We start from the raw sequence: 27,852 nt of genomic DNA on the forward strand, positions 1-27,852 counted from the left end.
AAATTTTTTCGTCTTCCTTAGAAGGACCGGACCAGGCATGCCTGATTAGGACTAGATAAGGCATGTAACGCAGATGATTGGTCTGGACCTGATCGTGATGAGATTAGATTTCCTGATCGGGTCCAGATCAGGAAATCTCATCTCATCCTGATCAGCCGGTTCGGTCCAGTCCTTTTAAAAAATACGAATGTGTATTCTTGAAAAAATTGTTTAACAAACAAAAAAGCGAATTATAAATATGTTACTTAACATAATTATTATGATATTTTTTTCTGTTTATTTTTTTCAATGTATTATTTATTTATGTTTTTACCCGACTGCCAAGGAAGGGTTATGTTTTTCGCGCGTATCTTGTATGTATGTATGTATGTATGTATGTATGTATGTAATATTCTTTACTACCTCATATTTCCAGAACCACTGAACGGATTTACATAATTGAGGTATCGTTAGGTTCGTCTTAGCTGCCCAAGTGTTCTTAGATAGGTGACATTAAAAAAAAATCAAACATGGCGGCTGCGCGAAGCCATTGTATTTAATGGAAAAAAAAATTCTTTTCTCGAATACTACAATATGGGTATCAAATTGAAGGGCACAATACAAGGATTTTAAAAAGGTATATCATGATTATTATTACTTTAAGTATTAATTATTTTTATTTATTTTTATATTATTAATAAATTATTATTATTAATTAAATTTTATTTATTAAGTTCTAATTAACTATTTCCTATTACTTACGATTGCTCCACTGTGTAGAAATGGACTCCCTGCTAGACTGTCTTGATAACTGTATATATACTATAAGTGCGCTTAAAAAAATTAATAGTGCGAATCAGGCTCAGTTCGCGTAATTTATTTCAGGCTATCCTGATCTGGACCGGACCGGGTCCTGATCCAGTATGCCTTACCATACTTGATTATATTTTTGATCAGGCTATTCTGATCTGGACCGGACCGGGTCCTGATAGAGCTTGCCGGATCTGGCATGCCTCATTCTATCCTGATCCGGTCCAGATACATGATCTGTTAAGCCTGACCTTTTTTCTAGTCGGGAGTAGCAGTAAATTAAGTATAAAATTCAAACTCAAGGTTTTAAATCCTACAAGTACCTTAACATTTAAAAGTGTATTTCCGGAAGAAACAACATTCCATATCACTGGTATAGACATACGACTTTATATGTAAATTAAAGATTAAAAGTAAGTTACAACTTCTTGATTAGTATATTATTCAGAATTATTCCTTAATCTCCAGTATTCGACTAACGCATAATTCTACGAAGATATTTAATAAATATATATAAAAGGTGCTGTCTGTTAATTAAAAGATATAATTGTAACAGTAAAAATAAATGTTAAATATTACCAATGTTTCTATTTAAGATTAATCAATAAAAGCATTTATGTAACTATACAAGACATACCGCATAGTTTTAATTGACGTTCATTATAAGTAAAAAGCCTTGTGATTCAAAAATACGCCCTAGTAACGCTTCCGTTCCGTTTGAAATTGGAACTCAAACCTCAAAAAATAGTTTGTGAAGATTGTTTTAAAATCCCAAATGTCAAGGTTAAATTTCTTAACAGTTCACCAAAATACCAACGAAATTTAGAAATAAAATGGCACACATGCACAACAATGGCACGTGTTTGTATATGTTTTTGTGTATTTACAAACACATTCATTTATGTATGTATGTCATCGTAGTTGCACACATTGAAAGCTAATAATATATCGCCAGTCGGAGTCTGTTGTAAAAGCAATCAGCTCTCATAACGCGATATGGTATCGGGTTGCGTAGTTTGAAAATCGAAAGTATTATATGAAGCCAGCGATGTACAGTTGAGGAAAAAACATTACAAATTTTTTTTTTCAAATTATTTTGTTTATACCTTGTTGATAAATATGTAAAAACGATAAAGAAACTCCTTTTATAACTTAATAGGAGTTTATATTAGGGAAGGGTTAATTATTAGATGTGATCTACTATTGATATTTGCAATTATCTTTATAAACGGAAAGGAGAATATGAAAAAAATACTAACTTCCGATACTTTCACTCAATTTGATTCACATGAAGATTATCGTTAATGAGCTGCACAATAAATTGCCTACAGCCCATTAATGGATGAGTCAACCAGAATAAAAAATAATGTTGCTAATCTTAATGCATAAATTAAAAACAAGTAACTAATATAAATCAGTATTTTAAATTGCTGTAATTTTAATATTGAGACCTTACTTATAGCCTATATATAAGTAACTTATAACGTCGACGTGAGGATTCTCTGAAGAAAATGTTATTTATTTTATTTATTTATTTGTAAACATATTTGTTTCGTTTGTCTTCGGTGCGACAAAGCCAGTACTGCGGTCACCAACCCGCCTGCCCAGCGTGGTGACTATGGGCAAAACACATGAGTTCACGTTATTTTTGGCGTAAACTTGTGGAGGCCTATGTCCAGCAGTGGACTGTATAGGCTGTAATGATGATGATGATGATGATATTTGTTTCGGTAATGATTTTTTGTCTTTGTGGCACTCCTACCGTGCGTCAGCGAGCACGTGAAAACGTTTCTTCCATTCGTTGTTATAAACACCTGTTAATCTGGATAAGAAAGTTGTAAAACTAATGTGCATTCACAGTAGTGTGCAACTACATCGGAAACAACTACTACTGAAGTGAAACTTTACTACCGTAACTCTCTCTCTCTCTCTTTCTCTCTTTCTATCTTAACACGTTGAACGCCAGACCAAAAACCATGTTTAGTCCAGTGGGCCGCGACGGACACCATGTGACTGCCATTATATTGGGTCCAAGAGGCCGTGTCGGACACCATGTGTCCGCATGCCCTCGATCATTTCAGAAGCCTCTAGGGAGCCGACAGACAGTGTTTCGACTGTTTTTACTAAGGCAAGTGACCCGCGCGGCCTCACAGTGCAATAAGGCCACATAGCACAAAAAAAAAATCGAAAACACTTTGAATTTATAGGCTTTTTAACAAATTGTTTCCAAAAATGTTATAGCTGGTGTCTGCCACTTGAGATCTTGGAAAATAATGGGTAAATAACTGTTTCCGTCAGTCGCCCATTATTTTTGAGGTTTTCGCTGACAATATTTGCAGAAAAACACCTTAACAATTTTTTGACGATTCTCGATTTATTGGTGTGGCCCCAGGCGAAAGTATGCTGTCGGACATATGGTGTCCGTCATGGCGTCCAACGTGTTAACTAGCTTATAACTAATCTCAACTTCCGTTTGCCTCACCCGATCACACTATTCGTAACGCTCTCGTCACGCATTCACCAGCTTAATAAATAACTTTATTGTACACAGTAACATGTAACAATTATACAAAAAGAAAACTTCAAAATTAAAACAACAACACCAAAAAGTAGGTATACTTCTATTCTACCTCGATTCAGTTCATACAACCAATAAACATGATGTGTACAGACATTATTTTAGTTTGTATCATCTGGTTTCGACTTGGCATCAATGGCAAATTTATTGTAATGTATATAATTTATTCTACCATCATACAGATAATCAATTTCGCCTAATTAATAATCATGGCACACTGAACATCATATACAAATAGACAACATATCTCATCACCATATCTAAAATAATAGAACAAAGGTTAATAAATTCTTATTTTGATTGCGACGGTCATGTTATTGCGTCTAATATCATGCTTATTAATTTTGTAGACTCTCTCATAAATGTGGCTGATCTTAAACTTCAATCGATCTAAAAAGTCAAAATAGTAAGAGATTTATAGCTTGAAATTAAACGTGATTTGTGTAATTTTTTTATGATTTGTGTAAATAATTATAATGTAGTGCTAAATATAGTTATATAATTAGTTAATTTTATACAATTCTTATTATTTAATACCCATTACAATAAAATCTGAAAAGCAGGCCAATGAACGCATTTAAAGAAAAACTTTTGTGATAATAGTAGAAGTCTAGCGTTGTTCCACCTACGCTTTGTGGTGGCTTTAAGTTTCTATGTGTTAAATGTTGTCACATATATTTTTTTTTTTTTTAAAGTCTTTAGCATAAACATACTTTTAAATATCCGTTCTATAGATTCATTAATTCATTTAAACGTATTCAAACAAACAAACAAAAACTTTTCTGTTTTAGAATTTTCATTAACTTTGATTTTTGACTTTGAGCTTTTCTTCGAACTACTCTTAAAATCGCATATTTTAAACGCTTGTATAATACAAATTTGTTTCATCATACAGTAACAGTATCATTACATAATCCGTTTTAGAATATTAATATAGGGACCTAAGATACATGAATAAAACACGCCAAATGATTAATTCTACCTATGCATCATGACACGACTATCATCTAATACGAGCTTACAAATAGATCGAATGCTTAGTCTTGATCGTTGTGAAATAAAAAAACAAGCGTTTAATATATTTTCCTCGTGAATGTACCGCACCTTTTAAGGAGTTCTCTCATAAGGCTCGAGGCGTGTAAAGCGCCACTTTGCATAACTCAGACAATATTTCGAATAATAGTGAACGGAGCTTGTAGGTGTCATTTGTTTACATTTAAGTCCATTTTCTATTTGGTTCAAAGTATTTCATTCTGCAGCTGGAAGCGTTTCCGGTTTATGAAGTATAACATGCCGGTTTAGATTTTTCTTATAAATCGTAACACAACGTTAAAACAGACGCATTTGTTTATAGTATATTGTTTAAAAATAAAAATTGAATAAAAGTGTATTTGCTTAATAAAAAATCTTTAAAATAACTTTTAAAATTAGTTTTTGATGAAAATTTTGCTAAAACAAAAATAACATCTACCAATCTCTTATATACATTGAATATACATCTTTGAAATTGACATTGATTGAAGATTATATTAATGTTTAGATCTAAAAAAAAAACAATAATTTGTTATCTACATATATATAAAAATGAATGTTTGTCTGTATGTCCTTTATAGAATCTTAAACTATGCATTTGATCATGTCATGATCTTCAGCAAAGTATTGTACATGAGGCAACAAAGGTTTCTGAGTTGGTACGACCAAGAAAAAGGCGTAGCAACACGCGCAGGGTCTGAAAATCTGAAAATATAATTTAAAAAAATTATCAAAACTTAACTGTTACTAAACCGATTGTACACATAAAACCAAACAAAGCAGCGGTCAGTGAAAGTGATCGCCAGGCTGCGCTGCGCCGGTACGCGGACCGGTGTGCTATCACTGACAGCTGTACGTTATGTCAATGCTTTATACATTTGTAGCGACAGACTGACTAAAAATTTAATACGTACCAGCTGACCCAATTAACTTAGTGTCACCATATTTTTCTTTTATTTTTTTCGTTATTTTATTTGTAGGTATAACAACTATGTCGTGACAACAACGAATGTAAAAAGGGGCCATTCGATGCAATCGGAAGCTATGCGCGTACATAAACTTCAGCGATTCATTTTTATTTATATAGTAATAGAATGAAAATAAGATTAAATAAATAAATATTTTTTTTTATCAAGATGTACATTTAATTTTAATTTTTAAAATGACGATTCTAAAGTGCTCTTTGAATGCTCTATTTGAATAAAGCTGTTTTTGATTTTGATTTAATGATACATCATAATTATTTTCTAATGTTTACGCGAATTTCACACATTATAATGAAACAACTTATTCGGACTTTATTGCGTGACCATGGTTGCTGTCAAGTATCATAGGGCGGCAAGAAAAGTAAAAAATTTAATAAACCGCGATAAAATCAGAAAATGTTATTTCATTATAATACATCATAATTATGTTAAAAACACCAACCCGCCTGCCCAGCGTGGTGACTATGGGCAAAACACATGAGTTCACGTTATTTTTGGCGTAAACTTGTGGAGGCCTATGTCCAGCAGTGGACTGTATAGGCTGTAATAATGATGATGTTAAAATATCCAAGCATTGCGTTACCGTACTTAAATGTATAGTGATTTAAAAAGAAATATCTACTTACTATTAACTCACACTATATCATACAGCCCAACTGGGGTAGTAACTCGACCTTACAGAAGATCACAACTAAATAATACTGTTTTCAAGCAATATTGTGTTCCTGTTGGTGAGTAAGGTGACCAGAGCTCCTGGGGGGATTGGGGATTGGGTCGGCAACGCGCTTGCGATGCTTCTGGTGTTACAGGCGTCTATAGGCTGCGGTAATCTCTTACCATCAGGTGAGCCGTATGCTTGTTTGCCGACCTAGTGATATATAAAAAAATACAGTATATTGTTCAAATTTTCAAACATTAATACAATATTTTTATTCATCCATTATAATTCAAATACATTATTTTAAACTTATAGCCGCACACTTAATGTTAATTTTTTTTAAACAATTATTATATATCGATTAATTTTAATGTATTAATTTAAGCGGTATATGGAATAAATTGAATGAAGTAGGAATAGACTTGAAAGAGAGTAAGAGAAGCTTTTAGAGAGGGCTTTTTACACATTACTTGTTTGTTATTAATATTTTTATTTATTATATACACCTATATAATAAACCCGTGTAAACATAAAATACTACGAAGCACTGGGGAAAGTGGTCGCTATGAGTGCACACGCGCCGATGTCCATACAGCTGCGTTACCGCATTTACCGCTAATATATTCATTACGACTATCTTATAAATGACATCAGCTGTAAGTGCCTTTTTACATGAGATTAATGGGTTGATGGAAAATAAGCGAGATACATATTAGAAGTTTTCAAATAGGTAATTACATAATAATATGTAGGTATATATTTACTATGTGTAGGATATATAAAAAAGCTATGTCATTAGCGCAACATGACCATGTGTCAAAAGTTAAATTATAGTCAAAAATCTACGTATTTCTTACATTATTATTTATAGAAGAGACAATTTAATTCCATATTTTCAACTCCTTATAAAATCGTGTAGACTGATTGTATCCATACGTAGCAAGAAATATAAAAGCCAAAGTTAATTTCATCTTACATCCATAATCGTAAAATTAGATGAAACTAATTAAAGAGACCGCTCTTATTGATTGGAAACCGTCTTTCTATAAAGATAACCCTAAATGAAAGTACTATATTGAAGGCAGTGACTCTCAACCCGTGGTCAACAGAGAAAATTTTACCTCTTAAATTTCCTATGTTTACTCTAACCAAAATCAAAATTAAAAAAATACTTTATTGAAATACGATTGCGAAGCGCTTTTCAATCGAACGAATTAATTTATATATATATATATATATATATATGCAGCTTATAAAAGATTTCAAACTATAGTACCCACGACCTGTAACATAAAACTAAAATTTCTAACTCTTAACATTGAAGATAATTAAAAAAACTGTGGGTACTCTATCATTATAGAAAACAAAATGTATTTCGCAGCCTTTTTTACTTTTATACGACAATATGCTAGCTACTAAAATTCACAAAGATCGAAAACCACTGTATGAACATATTACAGTAGTCAATATCGAGCATAAAATTGTTTATTTATTTCCAATTTATTTTGATTTATTACCTATTTTGAAATCACATTTTGTATTCAATATAAAATATAAATAATATTAATAATATTATTTAATACTGCATATAAATGAAGTGATTTTAATAAATACCCGTAATTATAGCTGTTACCGTTTTATCCGTTGAATTTTAACGTGCTAAGTTTTAAAATTCTTACTGTGATGGAAAAATAAATCTGCCAAACTTTTCGCCAATCCACTACCGCCAATCAGAGATTATTTACAGTAAAGATTGGCGATAGTGGATTAACAATTGCACACTTACGGTAACGAAGTTTGTACCTTTTGAAGAAATCGTTTGTGCCGTCTTTGCACTATTGGAAGCCATTATATCAAAGATTAAGTTGAAGAAGAATAGATGTCTGTTATCTCTCTTCCAATTGCTAATTTCACTAACCTCACCCACTGAGCTAAAATTAAGTAAAATTTTCGTAATGTGGCCTGATTTAGTTCGAAAAAAGTTTTACCAGTGTTTATATAAGTATGTAGGCATTGTTGAATGTCGTTGTCTTGATTATCACAAATAGTAGCAGCAAGCAAATATAAAATTAAAGTATATATAAAAAATATGAATTCTTCATGTTCTTGAATTAGACATCAATCTACTATGGGTATATCACTTCAAATTCAGATCTTAGTTTCAAAGATTTCCTAAACCTTATTTGTCTATGAACCCAATTTATATTAAAGCCTTGAACCATCAGACGTCAATTAGGCGTTACATTGTTCTATTATAGCTTAACAGCATGTCGTCACTAGAAAGTTAATGTATGTCACTAGTCTTATTGTTAGAACACAAACACTGTCAGTCACATTACACTGAAAAATGCCTGCAATTTGTTCCAGTGTTTGTTTAAGTTCGTGTAAGAATTGCGTCATTGCACTTAACAGAGTTGTCTAATTATTGCAAGAGCTAATTGTTTGTATGTCTCATAATAACCTAACCTTAGGGTTGAAAATATGGGTATTTGAGCGGAAAATACTAAGACGCATTTTCGGAGCTGTGATGGAAAATGAGAGATGGCGGACGCGTTATAACCACGAGCTATACCAAATGTACGATGAGCCAAATATAATTAAGACCATAAAGATTGGGCGCCTGCGTTGGGCAGGGCACGTGTTGTGAATGGACGAGGCCAGAGTACCCAAGCGCCTTTTAGAAGGCCGACCGGAGGGCCGCAGAAGTCGAGGCAGGCCCAAGCTCAGATGGTTGGACGGCGTCGAACAAGACATCAAGACCTTGGGAATAACAAGTTGGAGAAGGAAAGCCTCTAACAGATCGGACTGGAGAGCTTTGCTGGACCAGGCTAAGGCCCACCCGCGGCTGTAATGCCTCAGATGATGATAGGGTTGGAAAAAGAAAAAAAATTGGGAGGTGACATCGTGCGAAACAGTCGACTTGGGGAGTAAGCTGGTAAATGCGTGATGAGAGCGTTACGAAAAGCGTGACCGGGTGAGGCGAATGGAAGTTGAGAGGGAGATGTGGGTTAGTGAAAATAGAAAGAAAGAGAGTTACTTTCCGTAATCTTTACTCCAGTCGTGTGGTCTAAAGTACACTCGTTTTCTTTTTTCTTTTTTTTTTTGAAGTAAAACTTCTTTAAGCACGATTGACTTGAGGAGTAAGCTGGCGAATGCGTGACGAGAGCGTTACGAAAACTGTGATCGGGTGAAGCGAACGGAAGTTGACAGCGAGATATAAGTTAGTAAAGATAGAAAGTTTTACTTCAGTCGTCTTGTCTAAAGCACGCTCGTTTTTTAATTTTTTTTTCTTTTTGTAAGAAGGTTCACACGGAATGAGAAAATGCCGTAGAAAGTTCTTATTAAAAAAATTCGTGATAGTTACTTAATAAACATCTCGCGTTTGACATTTCACAGGATAGGACAACATCTGTCGAGTAAGCCAAAATTAATAAACGTAAGCATTAACATTTTCAGGATGTTATTAATACACAAAATAACGGATATTGATCATATTGCAAAACCTCTTAAAGGTTTCCTTAGTTTTTGTACTCCGAGACATTAAATTAATAGCTTGTAACTAAATAATTGCAGTCATCAATTAAAATTATGAAATAGGAAGACATGCTTGTATATGTTTTTGTACCATCTGATCGAAGTTGTGAGATTTTTTTTCCCAAACGATTATGCAAATTTAAGCTTCCCGTTAATTTGATACAAGAAAATTAGTATACGAGTATATATAATTTTTTCTAAATAAAACAACAAAATAGTAAACGCTTCAGCCTGTAATATCCCACTACTGGGCATAGGCCTCTTTCCCCATGTAGGAGAAGGACCAGAGCTTAATCCACCACGCTGCTCCAATGCGGATTGGCGAATATATTACCATACCCTACTATGAGTAACGATCGCTATCAGGTGTATATGATAACAACCGGGACCGACGGCTTAACGTGCTCTCCGAGGTACGGTGGGGAGACCCACAAGACTGCACAAACACCCAGACCACGGCAAACACCTTTATGGCCAATACAAATATTTGTCATGTGTGGGGATCGAACCCGCAACCGCCAGCGCAACAGGTACAATCAATCGCTGTAACCGTTGCGCCAACGCGGCGTCAACCACAAACAAAATAGTAAAAATATTAGAAATTGATATCAACGACTACTGCTTCTATTAATTTACAGACATTATACCTATTGAGGAATGTATCATGAATATGTTTTTTATAATTTTGTTTTGAAATGTTTCGTGTTAAACGATACATGGTTGTATATGGTCATTGTATTTTATTGTTACTGCTCAAATTTTAAGAGTCATAATGGAATTTTTTTTAGCCTTTAATCCTCCTCACAAACAGGCTCTTTTGTGTAAGTGTAAATATGATATTTTTAATAAATTACGATTATTTAAATTATATGGAAGTTGGAAAATAAAATTCAATTATAAATCACGATATGACATGTCATTGATAAATTTGTCTGACTATCAATAAAAATACTTCGAAAAATACTCATAGTTAAAATAGATTCGTTGATTTTAAAATTAATGAATTCTAAAGAATGTCGCCCCATAAGCCTTAGTTCCGAGAGACGCGCTTACAAACGAACAGAATTTTATTTTTATTTATTTATGATGTCACGATGGCTATAAGAACTTAGACGTTTTATTAATACGCTAGACATTTCCTTATGTTTTATATTTCCTATTATTTATGTTATTTGATATGTCTTTGGAAATTATTACAAAGGCTAGTCACGGAACATTTGAAACTGATAGTTAAAAAAAAGACGAAATAATGTTCATTTAGACGAAATAACGTTCATTAAGACGAAATAATGTTCATTCATATTTTAACTCTCTTGTAAGATTTATTACTTTTTATATCTTTACATTAAATAAACATAATACTAATAATGCATAATAATAATAATACTCTTTATTGTACATCATTAAAAGAAACAACAAAAAAAAATGAAATGAAAGATGTACAAATGCGGTCTTATCGCTGAAAGAGCGATCTCTTCCAGACAATCTTTGGGTATAGGACTCGACATAGAAACTGCAGTTAGGAAGTAAACAAATAATTGATGTACGAATTAGATTATTTGAATAAAATACAAATAGATAATATATAATAATAAACATACACAATACTTACACATATAAAATATAGACATATCTAATACATATATAATAACACTAGCTGACCCGGCGAACTTCGTATCGCCTAACAATCGATTCTTTAATTTTATTATTTTTTTTTTTCTTTAGAATTTTTCTCTCCGTAAGAACCATCCTCGTACTTCAAGGAATATTCTAAAAAAAGAATTAGCGAAATCGGTCCAACCGTTCTCGAGTTTTGCGCTTAGCAACACATTCAGCGACTCATTTTTATATTATAGAGAATGATTTACTTATAAAAAATCTAATCATCCAATCGCAAAAATCCCAAATAAATATACTAACCATATGACGTATACTAAGATATAAGTAATAAGGTTATGAAAGATATAAAATATATCGTAAATAATTGTATTTGCTCGCAAACGAAAACAAATAGACTTCCATTACATCGACAAGTAATGCAACGTAGGTAGACGAAAAACTAGAAAGATTACTCAAAAAGTTATCGTCAGATATGAATAACATTTAAATGGGATAACAAAATAAGCATCAGCTATCGATTAAAACAAGAATCCAAACTAATACACCAGTATAAAGTGCGAGGAAGAGGACATCAAAGATTACTTAAAAAGTACTCATTATATCTCGACCATATTTAAATGGGACCACATGACAAGTTAGCTTTTGCTTTATACAACAAACATCAAAATGCACCTAGTAATAAGTTATAAGGTATAAACCAACATAGATCGTCGAAAAAATTGTCAAGTAAATACGCATTATTATATAAAACTAGAAAAGCGCTGATCAGACTCCAATAAAATTTAAATAGAACCAATTGACAAGCACCACCTTTCGTATAAAAAAATTTCATCGAAATCGGTCAAACTAGTAAAAATTTTGGAGGTAACACATACACATACATACAAAAAAAAAATACAGACAAATAAGAACCTCACCTTTTTTTTTGAAGAACATTTTGTCGAGATTTTACTTATAATCATCAATCAAAACTTCACCAATCAATACTCGTGTGGACCGTTTATTGAGCCATCTCATTCTATTTTACCCAATAACTTCTCTGTTTTTCTAATCCTTGAACGAAAAACATTAAAAATAATTAAAATGGCTAGCGTTGTTCTAGGGACCCATAGAAACATGTAACATAGTAGAAAATTTCCCTTAATGAAGTGTGGGGAAGCGTAAAAATGCTTTTACATCACTTAAATCCACTTAATTCTGTTTGAAATATTTTAATGCGCAGAACAGGCGCTAAGATGTCGTCTTGATTTTAATTCACATAGAAGAAGAGCGCAGAAATGGTACGGGTGTTTATGTACTAAGGTGAAAGTTTATTGAGGTGATTTAATTTATAGCATATTAGCAAAATTAAAATTAAACTATTCAAAATTAATTTTTTACACAGTAAAAATTTGTTGTTTTTAATATAAAAAGTAATATTAGTAATAAAGCGTTTATCACCCGTTGACAGTAGCTGTACATGGACCTCTTTCATTGAATACTAAGGTTGCATTCTTACACTACTTACTTGAAACCAATTGTCCTCCTTGAAACTCCTTGTGATTCCTTTATTATCGTCTATTTATCTACATGAAATATATCGATATCGCTTTAAGTTCACATTCGCTATCAAATATTTAAACTACAAAATTTAACCTTACAGTATAGTGCCAAAATTGACTATTTAAACAAAAGTTACATACAGGATCATCTTCCTAATTAGCGTATTACCCGCAGTAGAGCAGGATTAATCTCTGACCTTTCTCCTACATGAATAATGAAGCCTATGCTCAGCAGTGGCTTACTACTTAATACCATTTCCTCCAAGTCTAGTGCTCTACGGTATTTGCCATTCACTTACCTGAGATATTTTTTATATGTTCGAAGAAGGTTCATTAGGATGCTGACACATGTTTAACGAGGGACACTAATTTGTTTACCACATTTTATTACATAAACTATTTTCTCGTTAAGGTTTTTTTCATCTTAATTTTTTCCATTGAAATAGCTAATTAAGTAATGTTTTTTATTAGTATTGTAACTTGGGAACGTTAATCGCGCACTGTTTTCTCTATAATATTTTTGGTTCTAGTTAGTACTAAATAGTTTGTTTAGGTATTGGAACTGAACAAAAAAATATTTAAGGTATTACTGAGTCAATACTCGCGTAATATTAAATGGTTCGCTTTTATTCAAATACTTATGTAGGTAGAAACTCGTATCCTACCCCTATCCCTAATTGTAGAGTTAAATACATGAGACATTCCACGCTGCTTCACCCAAATTTAATTTCGATTCACTTACCGTATAATTAGCCTGTGAATCTAGAAAAATACGAATACTTAATATGAACAGATTTTTTGTAGTAACCGCAAATTAACCTCTACGTTAGGACAAAGTTACAAAACTCATTATTTCTATATATTTTACAACCAGTGTTTACCATATACCACTAAAGTTATTCAGCGCCAGTAACGCATCTCTTCCTCGTAACCTCGAGTCAGTCAGTCAGTCAGTTCAGCCTATTGCAGTCCACTACTGGGCATAGGCCTATAAATTCGCGCCAGACATCCCGATTTTGCGCAATCCTCATCCAGCCACCACCGACAATCTTACGTAGATCGTCGGCCGCGTTTCGATTAAAATAATACTTTTTCAGTTTGTATCCTAAATACGTCTAAACACCGTTAGCTTACATTAAACGGAATTTCCATAGGAAACGCATCGTTCAAAGCCAACACGCTACATTTTGATTAACCTTTACCCTTCGTACTAACGTCCTGTCTGAATCTTATGCGAGGTTAACCAGATATGTAGTTTCCGCAGGTGAGTTCCAATTCCACATAAAATAAATTGATACTGTATATCATTATGGCTGGCCCAACTTTAGAAAGGTCAGACGTTTATCTCTTTTCTCAATGATCAGAACATTTGTTAAGAAAGTTTATATGCTATGCTAGGTTAAAAATTATAATTATTCCACTAGTAGATGCCAAAAAGAGAGTAACATTAAAGGATAATTTACTGAAATCTCGTGTCGTGCGAAAACACTGCTGCCCGTCTTTAACCTATATATTTCAAGGCCAGCAGTTAGATGGTTATCTCGCCATCGGTTGGCTTTTTAAGTCCCAAGGTGGTAGTGGAACTGTGTTATCCCTTAGCCGCCTCTTACGATAGCAACGGGAAGAGAGGGGGTGGCTATATTCTTTACTGCCGTAACCACACAGCTTATTCAACAAGTTAATTTGATATGAAACAAAAAATAATGATTTTTTAAGCTTGTATTTTTATTTTACTTTCACAAAAGGTTTCTCTGCTTTCAAACTTTCAATTTCACCTGTAAATTATTTCAATTGTTAAGAGATTTCAATTTTAAGTGTTGGGGGTTTTTTTATTTCTTTAGAGCCATTCTGTGTTTTTTCGCGTGCATTCACTTTGTATAGGTCAGTTTGAGTGAAACGATGCGTTTTTAGTTTTCCAATGATATTACAACGTTGCAAAAAAATTAATAAAATTTTATAATGCTGTATTTAACACAATCGAGATACTTTGACTTGACTCTTAAGTGTGAAGCGTTTATTTGCTTATTTATTTATTTATTTATTTGACTCGAAGTTACAAAAACGGATAAAACTTGAAACTTTAATCTAATATATAAAATTCTCGTGTCGCGGTGTTTATAGTTAAACTCCTCCGAAACGGCTTGACCGATTCTCATGAAGTTTTGTGTGCATATCGGTAGGTCTGAGAATCGAATAACATCCATTTTTCATACCTCTAAGTTATGTTGGGGGGGAGGTTGTTAAGAGGGTTAATAAAATATTATGAAATTTTGTGTGCATATCGGGTAAGTCTGAGAATCGGCCAACATCTATTTTTCATTCCCCTAAGTTATAAGGGGGGATTGAGAAGGTTAATAAAATATATGGCAAAACAACGTTTACGGGGTCAGCTAGTAAATTATATATTTATTTATATATACATACCCCCGTCACGTGTATAGGACCACCCTATTATTCTTTGCTATCCTAAGGTGTGAGACCAAGAAAGTATATGTACAAACATCTTTAGTCAAGTGAAGTTTAACTAGGTATAAACAATAAACACCTCAATCACTCAGCGTGTCCTTATGACAATGATTGGTAATATGACGCGTCACTTAAATAAGACCAATGAAGTTCCTCCCCCTGCGTGGCTATAATTTTGAATACTAAAATGTAATAGGTACCTAGGATACTAAAATTAATAATATTTTATAAATTTTAATATTCTCTAATCAAACATTTCAATATTATTCTGTTATTTAATATACATTTCGTAGTAATATTACGCAAAACACGTAGCAAAAGTTTTTGATAAAATGGTTTAACATGAGTAAAATAAAACATTCTGACAAATTTATTTCATTTAATATAAATTATATATTTTTTTTAAATATACATGCTTTTGACAGGTAACCTTAAACATTTTTTTTACTTTAGATTCTTTCACTCGTAAATATACCCAAGACGACTTCAAAACATGTTATCGGCATGGTCAAGGGCCTAACACAAAAGAAAACAATGCGCCGCTTCTCCAGACTGCCCTTATATGAAAGAAAACAGTTTTTGCGTTTCTGTTTGAAGTCCTAACTAACCTTTACGCAAGATTAAAATATACAATAAAATCGCATTACTTTGAGGACTTCCTTATTACATTTAAAATGTTAAAACATTGAATACTTTATAGCGGAACTAGTAAACTTTAAAATAACTCTAATGTAATATCGATATTAAACTGTAAACATAGTCTTCGTTCATATTAAAGATCTAGCATACAAAAATATAACGATAAAATCAAATACACAAATTCATTTTAATTTAACTAACTGTGTCCCGTGACTTCACACGCATTAATTTGAAAAAATAGCCTATAACCCCTCCCCTCCTCGGTAAATAGGCTATCCAAACAAAAAACTTTTTTTTAAATTCGAACCAGTACATACTTTTGTTATATATAACTAGGTCGGTAAATAAGCGTACGGCTCACCTGGTGGTAAATGATTACCAAAGCTTATAGACGCCTGCAACACCAGAAGCATCGTAAGCGCATTGCCGTTTGCTTCATTCGTATGGAATTTAAAAAAAAGTTATTGTTCAGTTCGCAGATTTATAAAATAAATATATGTCTAAAATAAAAGTAACCTAAGTTACTCCTTACTACATCGGCTAATTGCCAGTGAAAGTCCCGTCAAAATCGGCCGAGCCATTTCAGAGATTAGCCGCAACAAACAGACAGACAGACAAAAATTGTAAAAAATGTTATTTTGGTATACGTACCATGTATACATCCATATGCATTTAATAAAAAGCGGTTATTTTAATATTACAAACAGACACTCTAATTTTATTTATTTCTTTAGATATTTAAAAACGAAAAAAAATAAACTATACCTTGAACACAACTGTATGTCGGTTTGTGTGTATTAGAACATTAACATACGCTAAGTCACTTATCAGTGGACCGTCAAAAACCCGATAATTAAATTACTAGGATGGGTTGCGGGTTCACTTCCGCTGCTCATGTTTAATGTTATTTTTGACTATTAAAGCTATTCGAAAAACTAGTTTTTTAATTACGTTTAAACATGTTCAAAAATGTTGTTTAACTGTTACATACATATACTACACACATAACTGTATTCGTTTTAAGCCAAATTCGTTACATTTTGCTCTAAAATTATGTCAAATATTTATAATGGTCTGTTGTTAACATGATATGATCCCGCTTTTACTATTATAAGGATGAAAATAAAAAATAAGTACATTACGATCATCGACCCAAAGTAGAATAAAAATCCTGTGTGTAGAACAATCAACACAAATTCTTAGGACACAATAAACAGCCTTTAATCGATGGAACATTTGCCATGAACGAGGATCAAAGCAACATTCATAAATAAGTATATAGAAAAACGAAATATTTAATTTATCATTTTAGTTACATAATTATATTTATATTTACTAGAAATACCCGTGCGAATAATTCGTATTACATAAGTAAAAAAATTACCGACCGTCAATCATGTTGATGTTGTGTCAAAATTAAAGCCGTCATATATATAATCTTAATAATTAATTAATTTACAAAAACAAAAGCAAGATTTTTTTTTCTTATGGATGCATTTTATTATCTATAAAATGATATATAATTTATGTTACTCCCAAAGAAACAATAGAAGGTCCATGTTAAGAAAAAAGTTGGAAGTGAAATCGTGTAAAACAACTGACTTTTTCGTGTTTTTTTTTTTAATAGTTACAAAAAGGTTCTTATGAACTGAAAAATTAAATCAATAACGCCAAAAATTTAAAAATTAGCAGGAAAGAATTGTAAAACAGGAACGATTACTTTAACTTCACGTGTTTGACAGTTCCCAAGGCACAAAACATCTGTTGAATCAGCTGTTATCTAATATAGATACGAGCCAGCACTAGACATCAAACCTACTTCCGAGTTAGCGATACCCGATCCGCGAAACTACCTCCAGACTTGAATAACCGAGAAAACCGCATCCGCAGAGTATCGCATATTTCCGCTTACACAACGACCGCTGTTTGTCATACGCTTAAGGTCAATGACTCTCTCTAACATTTTATAAGTTTATTAGATTCGCATGGTTTGTTTTCATGTGTCCTGGCGATGATGATGTCCACTCTGATGCTTTGCGAAATTTGCTCTAACACCTATAACAAAAAAAAATCGATATTTAATACGTGTTACACGCCATATTGTAAATACCAATATCATAACAACATAAGTAGCTAATATATTTTTAATTTTTTTTTTCAAAAATAAGTTGGCAAACAAGTATACGGCTCACCTGATGGTAAGCGAATACCGTAGCTTATAGACACCTGCAACACCAGAAGCATCGCAAGCGCGTTGCCGACCCAATCCCCAATCCCCCCAGGAGCTCTGGTCACCTTACTCACCAACAGGAACACAATACTGCTTGAAAACAGTATTATTTAGCTGTGATCTTCTGTAAGGTCGAGGTACTACCCCAGTTGGGCTGCTCCATATTTTGAGCAGGAAATTCCTGCTGCGCCCTAGCTCAGTTGAAACATCCCTCCAGTATAGACGTTTTACTTGTAATTCCTATGATTATCTTCAGTATGTACAATTCTGTTTCATTCATCATTCCATCATTCCAGCCTATTGCAGTCCACTGCTGGACATAGGCCTCCACAAGTTCGCGCCAAAAATGTGTGAACTCATGTGTGTTGCCCATAGTCACCACGCTGGGCAGGAGGGCTGGCTTTATCGCACCTAAGACGCTGCTGCCTGTCTTCGGCCTGTGTGTTTCAAAGCCAGTAGTTGAATGATTATCCCGCCATCGGTCGGCTTCTTAAGTTCCAAGGTGGTTGTGGAACCTTGTTATCCTTTAGTCGCCTCTTACGACACCCACGGGAAGAGAGGGGGTGGCTATATTCTTTGGTGCCGTAGCCACACAGCACTCATCTCTCTGTTTCATTAAATATCTGTAATAATTTTTGTACTTTAGTTTTAGAATTACATATCAATGATAAATATTTTGGCACGTGCTTTTAAATCTGCAATTTTATTATAATCTACTAATTAAAGGAGATAATTAAATTAATATATGACTAAAATTATCAATATTTATACCTTAGTACGTAGTATTTCAACGACTCCTAGGTTAAATAAGTACTATTTATTCTCACACGCAATCTTTATAAACAGTTAATATCGACTCCGGCTGGCATCCGAACATCCGGCCTAGAGGTCCAACAGACGGATAAAAAAATAATGGTAAATTATTCGTTACAATTTTAAAATGATTGGTACAAAAGTAAAAACAAACAAAAATCTCGTTAAAATCTTATTCCTGAGAATATTTTTTGTTATGTTTTTTGATAAAAGTCGTTAAATTTCAACTTGATCTTCTAAAATAATCTTTCTTGGAACTTAGATCGATCTATAAATAGAAGTAATATACGGGTATTAATTTAAACATTAAATACTCTACAATTATTATTAATATCGTTTTACATAAACATACAGAGTATATAAATTTTATATAAATAATTACGGAATTATATTTAACTGCAATAACCTTCGTACCCATGCTGAACACAGATCTTTTTTGATATAAAACAAAAGGGCATAATCAGAAAGTTTATTTAGACTCTAACATTTTCTACAGTGGACTAGCCCGTTGGCGCAGTTTGTGATGACCCTGCTTTCTGCCCCGCAGGTAGCCGGTCCGATTCCCACCTGAGTCTGTGTGTAATGTATGTATTTATTTATATATGTATTATTTCTATGTATTTTTTTAAATATATTTATTTAGCTATAACAGTCGACTGTTACCTGTAGGCTGTAACACAAGCATTAAGTTGCTTACAATAAGAAAAAGAAGAATATGTAGATATGTTTTAAGTGACAATGTTTTAAAATTTTAAATTCAGAAAACTATTCATTTACGCTAGAGATCTAATCAAATCGCCACAAAAATTTCTCAGACTACCTGCAAAACGACTTAAGAAAAGTTTTTGAATGTAGAATCTCTATTTAAATAACCGTTATTGTTTTCTATATTTTTAAATAAAGAACAGTTAATCGATTTTATACAGTAAGCAATTGTACTAATTATATCATAGCTCTAGATTTACAACGCGTGATCATCGCTAACGAATATAGTCGTTTGTAGTTTGATATACTGCTTTACTTTCGTATAATAGTTTATAACGAGTCTAACTGTTTGAAACGAGTTGCTGATTGCAAAGAATTTCTTAAATGTGTTTTTGTTTAAAATGGTGCATAATTGGATGAAACTTTTGCAGGTGCAGCCTAATTTATATAAAAATGATAATTGTTTAAAATCTGTTTCCTTTCCTTTTTTTGTTTTGTACCTACGTAAATATATACAATTAAAATCATCAAAAAATACCCCGTAGTAAAATTAATTGGAAAATATTATAATTATATAGAGTAAAATAAAAATTATTATAACTATTAAAAAACTTATGTGTTTTCTCCTTTTCAAATATTTTCCATAAAAAAAAACAAACACACAAAGCAAAACTCCGTCCGCTTCTTTGCGATCTGCCAATAAAGACATTTAATTGCCTCATCTCGATTCCTTAACATTTGTCTTTAATTCAAACAGCTTAATTAGTCACGTAATTTAAAAAAAAATACACCAAAAAGGCCTCTTAAGTTTGAATTAGACGCGCACGCTAGCAAACATTTAAAAAGGATTTCCGGAGCTGGGATAGGGTATCGAATTTAGTATGAAAAATCAATAAATTACGCAATTGAAGCATGAGTAGTCTTCGTAATACTCATAGTTGAAAAGGAGAATTTAATTTTTTGTTTTTATCAAAATTCCGTCGTCAGTTTCTGGAAAGTTGACACCTGTGTTTTTAGAAAATATAAAAAAAAAGGTAGATAATATTTGTGTAAATAATATGCTTAGAATTCGAATAGATAGCATCTGCCAACTACGCCAATGGACTGTTTAGAAGAATATACAATTTGACATTGATAACGTCACCCAGTCATCAGACCTTGCCTTACCTCGGCCATGCTCCTGTTGCCTACATGTGTGTGTCGTGTGCGTATATTTGTTTTGGAGTTAACATCTTAAGAAGCGATATAAGGTCTATATGTTATGAAAAAATACAGTGAGTGAAATCCTGTGAAACAACTAACACACACACTTTTTTACTTCTAGACTTTTCTAGAACAAAAGAAAATTAATGAGTACATACCTATATACCCACTTACTTCCATTTAAACCTTCGACTGTAATATGCTCTTTAAAACCTAACACGCGTTTATACGCACAGCTTATTGAGCCGTACACTTGTCTGTCACCGTTGTATCTGCGCTATAGATCACGATCTACACCGTAGATCGACGCGTCACGTCCAAACGACACTCAAACGATGATCTCATTGCGTTTTTGCACGATTCGCTGCGCCTGCGCAGGTTGCTAACTAAACGTTATAAATTCACACGGAACCGGTAATTAATTTTCTACTGTATTTCATACTTGGTATAATTCACATTTATATATTTGTTTTTTTACTATCCGTAAAGTCGTACTGGAGCTTAAAAAAAGTAAGTGTTTACTTATATACGCCCGTAAGAAGTTATACTTCATTGACTAGCTAACTTCACGTCGCTAACTTCTTTTTCGTTTACTAGCTACCTTCAGGGTGTCGGTTTTTTCGTGACGGTGTGCACGCGCATCGTAAAAATGTACTCTCATCATTCTTCCCTAACACGCAAAAATAAGTATAACTTCAAAAATATGTACATTTTTATATTCGATATATAATTATCTAAAAACTTTTATGAAGGCGCCAATTTCCATATCTATAGTTATCAAATGAGGCAAATTTTTGTAACTAAATATTTGAATTGCACTTGCGCTATTTTTCGCGACTAGTTTTTTCAAAATTCGAACAAAGTTTATATAGAACAAAAAAAATAAAACAAATAATCAGTAAAAGGATGCTTTCTAAAAAAGGACCCATCGATTTCCATCATTACAGCACGTCAAAGTATATCACTTGATGTCATACTGCATTAAAAGTCTTGTTGTATTCTATTGTAATCGTACAACACTGACGAATTGAAGTGCTACGCTAGAAGTACGTAATATTCTGACATTCAAGCACAACATTAATTACTCAACTTATCAAGTTTAATATGATTATTATAATAACATACAAATTTTCTTAGTTTTCAATATTATTGAGACTTTGCAGGTTACATTACCAAAAATTTCTTTACCCCAAAAAATATAAAAAAAGGTAAACCGCGTCATTAGTATTTTCCAACGCATCTTTAATCCTTGCGCAGGGGCCATGCTAATCTTCTCTGTATCGTTCCAATTTTAGTATATGTACTGCCGAAGCGAGTAGGCTAGGCAGTCACACTGTTGATCTGTAGTATAATAAGTAGAAAAATCGCCTGTGGTATTATAGTGCATGCATGGATAAACAAAGGCGCGGGCATTTTAAGCGCGTAGATCAAAATTTATAAATAAAAGAATAACGCATCTTTAATTGGACAACTAAGTAGAGGAAAAATAATACTTAAAAGGATTACCTCATTTTTTACAAAAATATTTATCACTTGAATCACTTACAAAGAACTTATTTACGCACGCTTGACTTGGAGAGTAAGCTGGTGAATTCGTGAAGTAGGAAGGGGTAGTAGGAGTTGATAAGTTAGTGAAGATAGGAAGAAAGAGAGTTACGTTTCGTATATTACTGTAGGAGCTAAAAAAGTTAAGTCGTGTGGTCTAAAGCACACTCGTTATTTTTTATTTCTATTATATGTTATGTTATTCTCATAATAATTATATTTAGGATGCCTCTGCTGCAATACTAGGTAAACCTGTGTTAAGGCATGCAAATATTTCAAAAGAAGAAGGCTTCTTGGCTAAAACATTCAATATTATCAAATAATAACCTGAAATAATCAATCACAAGTAAATCACAATCAGCCGTAAAATTCCCTTGTTAAGTAATCAAAATCCCCTCTCAAAGGGCAAGCCATTAGGGTTGAGATAATCTGTTGAAACAATAGTAACGGTGAACGCTGTTACCTCGCTGATAGGACGATTTAAGTGGACATATACCTTTTCTGGACGTAACAGTTACTCTACAAGGTACAAAGCTCGTATAAACGTAAATTCGCGATGCGCCGTTCATTATAATCCGACAACATAGACATATCATCACTGTCATCTTGTTAGTTGGCGTGTCTATACCGTACACGTCATACCGGTGTGTGGGTTAAGTATGAAGCGAAATTATACAAATGATTCCAAATCATAATATTATCAAGACATTTTTTTAAGCACCACTAACAACAACTTTGCCCGGGACTTTCTCTCTTGGTCACTATTACGTCTCAGAATTACAAACGCGTTAGTAAAAGCGCGTAGTTAAAGTAATGAGAAAATTATGACGTAATAATTTGAGACTATTCCGTCACACGCCAACCTTACTCATATTTGTTTAATTTTTAATAAGAGATGAGTACTGTTATAAATATGATGCTATGTGGTTACGGCATTAAAAAATATAGCCACCTCCTCTCTTCCCGTGAGTGTCGTAAAAGGCGACTAAGGGATAACACAGTTCCACTACCACCTTGGAACTTAAAAAGCCGACCGATGGCGGGATGATCATTCAACTACTAGCTTTGAAATGCACAGGCCGAAGACGGGCAGCAGCGTCTTCGGTGCGATAAAGCCAGCCCTGCGGTTACCGCCATTTTTTGGCTCGAACTTGTGGAGGCCTATGTCCAGTAGTGGACTACGATAGGCTGATGTGATGATGATTATTATAAATATTATTTGAACCCTTTTCCGCTCACCATGCACCCACCCACTCATACCTTTTCCGCTGACTCTGACATCCCTAGCTCACAACCGACAATCCTAAACATTAGTCAATCAGTCTCGATCCAACATCCATTCCCGGCGGCTGTCTTAATCATTAATTCTACTTTTAATTTCTAAATCTTTTTTTTTAAACATAACTACAGCTTATAACAGTACGTTTTTCTAATTCGCGCGTTTATGCAAACAGACAAAAACCCGAACAAACGAAAATTTTAAAAGTTTACCTAATTTACATTTCGCTAAGTTGTACCTAAGCGCAATCTGTAACAATTAGTTCGTGTAGATTTCATCTGTAAACAATAAGACCCTTTCTTTTTTCGTCTAAATTAAACTCTCTATTTCCATCTATATTATCTTTAAAATTAAGTAAAAAATTAATTGTATTAATTAATGAGTACTGAAATCTCTTTTAGGCGATTTTTTTTCACAAATCTCTTCCACTTATGTTTTTATACCATACCACAACATATGAATACAAGTCTTTCATTAAAATAATATTCTCCCTTCCATTATCCGATGTGTAATCACTGGTTGAGATTTGAATTTCCCGCAGGCTTCCGTGTCAACACCGTTCCGTGACAACATATCCCATTAAACTATTTGCTTGACTACTTTCTTATAAAGTCTGAAATAACATTTACAGAATTTCATTGATTTTACTCAGTTTATTATTTGAATTACTTTGATTATTATCGTTGACATTTAATGTTACTCAGATCCTGTGCGTTATGACGTTACGTTTTGTAACCAATACCTTATCAAAAGTCATCCTCCTTGAGAAGAAAGACTGTCCTAAAGGCTTGATATGGATGTTATATTGAGTTACATATTGTACTTGTCTAAGAAACAAGATATACTGAATCTAGACTTCAATTAAAAACTCCGGTTTAAAAAAACAGTTTTCTAGATGATCATGTGAAGAATGAAATGTTTACCAATTTCTTTATCACGCAGTTCCTAAACTAATTATGTTACCATTAGATTTTCTTCAAAATAATTCGTTTTTTTTTTTTTGGTTTGTTAACTTTTACTTTTATAAATAAAACCCTAGAACATAAATAACCATAATAAAAATTTAGCAAACTTAATTTTATTTTTTTGTTACAGGACCATTGAACAGTTCCAACTCCATACAAAGTAACTATAAATATCAATATTATATAATAAACCTTTTAAATTCCTAACTACAAAAAAAAATTATAATAATAATCAAGTGAAGTTATGGACTTTTAACAGGTCCCTAAGCTTAAAGGTGTGACCTAGATAGGTGAAGTTATCGAGATTATGGCTAGATAAGTTAGCGAGACCTAGATATCTAGGATCGCTAACGAAACGCCTCGCTGGCTATATTTCAATGTGACGAACAGATATTATCGTTTCAATCATTCTAGTTTGCCGCAAAGCAAGTTTACGTGAGGTAGGCTTTCATATATTACAAGAATATCGTCTTTAAAAAAAGAAAGAAAGAATTTTTTTGCCCGTAAACCAAAAAAAAAAACGATTTCATTTTACATCGACAAGTAATACATCGAAGGGAGTTAAAAAATAGTCAATTAAAATAAGCTAGTGACTGCATGACGAGAGCGTTACGAAAAGCGTGGTGAGGCGAACGGATGTTGAGAGGAAGATATAAGTTAGCGAAGATAGAAAGAGATTACGTTTCCTATATTACTGTAGGGGCGATTAAAGAAGTTTTACTTGTGGCGTGTAGTTTAAAGCACACTCGTTATTTTGAAAAATTTCTTGTTTTCATTATAATATATCGTAATATGTACTTGCCTTTAAAATCCAATAACGAACGAAGCCTTAATATGAAATTGTTGAAAAATTTAGTTTCTCAATACATACAAAATACATGAATAACATTGCAACAACAATAACGAAAATACATACACAATAACACAAGATCTTAATATCGAAATAAATTAAAACGTAAACTAACAGAGCGTTCATTAAAAATTAATTGAATGATTTTCAAAATAACACATCTAATGTACGTAGAATCGATTCATCGATAATTACCACGAACAAAAGAGAAATGTGTAACAACATTATCTGTACAAAAGGCTAGAGACCCTTAGAGATGTACCGCCAAACAAAAGATCGATGTCGATGTGCGGGTGGTTTCGATTTTATAAATAAATTATTTTTAATTGAAACGTCAGTCAGTATAGAGCGATGCGTGCGACTATACTTGTTTTATTTTATTTCATCTCAGCGGTGATATGAACTAAAAAGTTAATTTATTTCAACGCAATTAACACGTGAATGCGATGCACGAGATAATCTTCGATGTCTAATTTCATTAGATTATTAGTTCTATGGGAAATGAAAAAGGAGAACTTGAATTAGTTCATGACTATTGTTCATTTAATTATAGATTAAATAGTGTTATGTTATCGTTGAAATATTCGTAGATTAACCATTAAATTACATTTTTAAACATTTGGAAAAAATATTGTAACTGAGGTAGGGTACAGCAGGAATTTCCTGCTCAAAATATGGAGCAGCCCGACTGGGGTAGTCTCGACCTTACAGAAGATCACAGTAAAATAATACTGTTTTCAAGCTGTATTGTGTTCCTCTTGGTGAGTAAGGTGACCAGAGCTCCTGGAGGGATTGGGGATTGGGTCGGCAACGCGCTTACGATGCTTCTGGTGTTGCAGGTGTCTATAAGCTACAGTAATCGCTTACCATCAGGTGAGCCGTACGCTTGTTTGCCGGCCTAGTGACATGAAAAAAAAAAACATCGACGAGTAATAAAACGTAGATCGACGAAAAAATAGTCAAGTAACTACGCGTTATCAAATATTACTCAAAAAGTAGTTATCAGATCTCGATAAAAATTAATATGTGACCACATGATAAACATCAGCTTTCGATCAAATTAAAAATTATCAAAATCGGTACACCCAGTAAAAAGTTATTGTTATAAGGATTTTCGAGAGTTTCCCTCGATTTCTCTGGGATCCCATCATCAGATCCTGGTTTCCTTATCGTGGTACTAAACTAGGAATATCTCCTTTCTAACAAAAAAAGAATTATACTAATCGGTACATCCAGTAGAAAGTTACGCGGTATAATACAACGTCGGTCGACGAAAAAAGCGTCAAGTAAAACCGCATTATTAGACATAACTCGAAAAGTAGTTGTTAGATCTCAAATAAATTTAAATGGGACCGAATGACACACACCACCTTCCGATCAAAAGAAAATTTGTCGAAATCGCTCCACCCAGTCAAAAGTTCTGAAGTAACATACGTAAAAAAAATACAGTCGAATTGAGAATCTCCTCCTTTTTTGGAAGTCGGTTAAAAAATAAAATTATGAAAAAAATACACCACGATATTTAAAAATGTGTAAAATATGTAAATACAATTAATATAGTTAACTTTTTACTTTTCTCGACCTTTTACCTAATAATAAGTCGTTTGTCAAATTCCTGACATATTTGTTATATGAATACCATTATTTGTAATATATATTACTAATTTATTCTATTCAACAATAAGACCTACCTCAACGAACAATTTGTTGAGAGGTTACTTTCTATTTTAGTTTTACTTCTTCTATTTTAAACCTTAAAGAAATAGTGATTAAGTTTAAAACTATACAGTTAATAAATAATGAAAGTTCCTCAAACCAGTGCATTTATTTTAAAATTAAAAGGCTATATAATTAATTTTATTTTTAAATAATTATATTTTATATAATTAATTAAAGAATACACATACAATAAGGTTTATAATTGTTTATAAACTAGCTGAACGGACAGACTTCGTTTTGTAAAAAGTAAAACGTAAAAAAAAAATATTATTTTTTTTTTATTAAACCTTCCCTGTGCCTTAAGGAACATACAAAAATAAATTAGGCGAATTGGTCGAGCCATTCTCGAGTTATGCGCTTAGCAACATTTATTTTTATTTATATAGATAAAGAGAAAAGATTTGTTTTTTTTTTTTGTATGTAATGGATACACTCAAAATCCGGACACATTTTAAAAATTCTTTCGCCAGGAGAATGCCACTTTACCACTAGATCACATAGGCTATATTTTAACAGGAAAAGTGTAACAGCCAGACATAGAGATAATATAATAATAAGTATTATATAATAATAAGTAGTAATATAAAATTCCCCGCACATGAAAAACATTTGTATTGACATACAGATGTTTGCCGTGGTCTGGGTGTTTGTGAAAACCTTGAGGGTCTCCCCACCGTGCCTCTGAGAGCACGTTAAGCCA

General features: G+C 32.8%; 1 protein-coding gene and 1 pseudogene across 5 annotated transcripts in view; one reads left to right on the forward strand and one right to left on the reverse strand.

Moving 5' to 3' along the window:
- LOC123659571 overlaps positions 1–27,852 on the forward strand; it is a 149,382-nt gene that overhangs the window by 68,475 nt on the left and 53,055 nt on the right. For all 5 annotated transcript variants that reach the window (XM_045594776.1, XM_045594778.1, XM_045594779.1 and 2 more), the window contains one exon: positions 24,714–24,743. The gene's annotated coding sequence lies outside the window, so the exon portion shown is untranslated. The remainder of the gene's footprint in view (positions 1–24,713; positions 24,744–27,852) is intronic.
- On the reverse strand, positions 21,995–22,113 carry LOC123660039 (annotated as a pseudogene).

This window comes from Melitaea cinxia, chromosome 14 (genome assembly GCF_905220565.1).
Source record: "Melitaea cinxia chromosome 14, ilMelCinx1.1, whole genome shotgun sequence".
In the NCBI taxonomy this organism is placed as follows: domain Eukaryota; kingdom Metazoa; phylum Arthropoda; class Insecta; order Lepidoptera; family Nymphalidae; genus Melitaea; species Melitaea cinxia.